Below are 1,971 nucleotides of genomic sequence, written 5' to 3'. Positions count from 1 at the left end.
TGCAAATTTCCCACTCAAGCAAAATCACGTCTATTCACATCTCTGCATTGATTTTGTATGTAATCTCACCACGTTAAAAGTTTGTGTTTGTGTGACAATGGCCAAACAACTATAAAAAAGAAAAAAACGTGTTACCAATGCCAATATCTGTATCCAGCTAAGCTGTATCAAAGACTCTTCAATTGATTTTGCAACATTTATCAGTTAATCTTTACACCCCAAGGTTCTTCCTTGCATGTTTTTTGTTTTTTTTAACAAACCAAAAAAAGGGCTACTGAAGGACTGACTTCATTATTTTTATGTGCTGTTTTAAATCATTTTAAATAATAATAATAATAATCCCTGATTTGAATTTCTTCAAGGTTCTGGCCTCACAAGATGAGAGGTAATTGTCAAATACTACTTGTTTTTGTCAAAACAGCTTAAATAACAAAGTGGAAAAGAAATGGTTAACGAATAAACCTTCAGGCAAAGTGTGCAGAAATGCAAAGTTGTGTCCATAAAGGACTGAAAGAGCCCTCAAACACTAACAGATTTGACAGTGGGACAATTCTGAAACTACACGGATTTTGCAAGAATGCGCATTAAAGTCCATGAGTGTAGAGATCGGAATTGGTTCTATTTATAAGTAATTTGTAAGTAATTCATTCCATCAATCGGTCAAAATACTGACGCCCAACGTGGGGCTCGAACCCACGACCCTGAGATTAAGAGTCTCATGCTCTACCGACTGAGCTAGCCGGGCGGTGGACATTGCCCTCTGGTGGTGAGACTCGATGACTAGATGAAGCGATCCAATTTTATTACCTGGTCGACCTTACCATATATGGAGGACAGAATATGACTTAAGTATAAATAAATACAGGAATAAATGCTTAAATAAATATTTAAATACAGAAATAAAAGAATAATTAAATGCTGAAATTAATACTGAAATAAATAAATGCTGAAATAAATATGGAAATAAATAAATTAATGTATAGATAAATAAATAAAAGTTGATAATAATAATAACATAATAATAATATTATAATAATAATAACCTCAGTCAGGATTTGTTTACCAAGTGTTTTTATTGCATAAAAAAAAGATTTGAACTTCATTTTTTGTTAATCCAAATTTGTATCCATAATTTGTACATGTCCACTCAGATGGACAGCATGCGTTTTTGTTTTCCACTGAAGAAACATTTATTTAACAAACAAATTAATAAAATGATATATAAAGATGTGAAAACTATAAATTAATATATGTGTATCCAAAGAAAATGTGCAGACTATCTTTTATGATGATTGGCAAAGCACCCAGGGCACAAAGCCACAAGACACTGCATCTGTTTGCATGTTTTGCTCTGTGAACATATGGTCACTCTAATTAGCTGATGGGCTGCAATTTTCATACCTGCAAGGGTCTCTTTCCATAGAAGGATTGGCAAGATATTGCTGAGTGACTGGGTGTTTCTGACTGTCAGTCAGCTACCTTGGTTTTGAGAAATTTATCTTGCACTTACGAAGGCTTGCCACTGAGTGTATGGGATGATGCAATAACGTTCACTGTAGTTGCTAATGTGCAACTATGCCATCAAAACCCATGCATATACAAGAAAACAGCATTTGAACAGCTGTCCCACTGTTCTTTTCTGGTGTTTTGGAAACTGACATGAAAGCACGTATCGATCTGCATTCAAAATGTAGTCGCTCAACGTGGGGCTCGAACCCACGACCCTGAGATTAAGAGTCTCATGCTCTACCGACTGAGCTAAAGATGTAGCGAATTGGTCTATGTAACAGACCACAATTAGCCTGAAATGCGCCCTAATTGCGCGGTTTCGAGTCCCGCTCGGACCTGTTTTGACTCGTCGTGATCATCTAGAAATATGTACGTCAGCATCTAAAATAAACATAGCAGGCCTATGTTAATGCATTGGTGGAAAGGTGATTACATTTTCTTTTATTAATCTGAATCTTCAAG

General features: G+C 35.6%; 2 non-coding genes across 2 annotated transcripts; both read right to left on the bottom strand.

Annotated features, from left to right (window-relative positions):
• Window positions 1–672: 672 nt before the first annotated feature.
• Window positions 673–745, bottom strand: trnak-cuu (transfer RNA lysine (anticodon CUU)). The gene has a single exon. It is a non-coding gene; the product is annotated as a tRNA-Lys (tRNA).
• A 950-nt stretch (window positions 746–1,695) lies between these two features.
• On the bottom strand, window positions 1,696–1,771 carry trnak-cuu (transfer RNA lysine (anticodon CUU)). Its single transcript has one exon. It is a non-coding gene; the product is annotated as a tRNA-Lys (tRNA).
• Window positions 1,772–1,971: the final 200 nt, after the last annotated feature.

Source organism: Cebidichthys violaceus, unplaced genomic scaffold (genome assembly GCF_023349555.1).
Source record: "Cebidichthys violaceus isolate CVI_PGR_0920_01 unplaced genomic scaffold, fCebVio1.0.p SCAF_52, whole genome shotgun sequence".
NCBI lineage: Eukaryota > Metazoa > Chordata > Actinopteri > Perciformes > Stichaeidae > Cebidichthys > Cebidichthys violaceus.
This window is presented reverse-complemented; position numbering and strand designations above follow the sequence as displayed.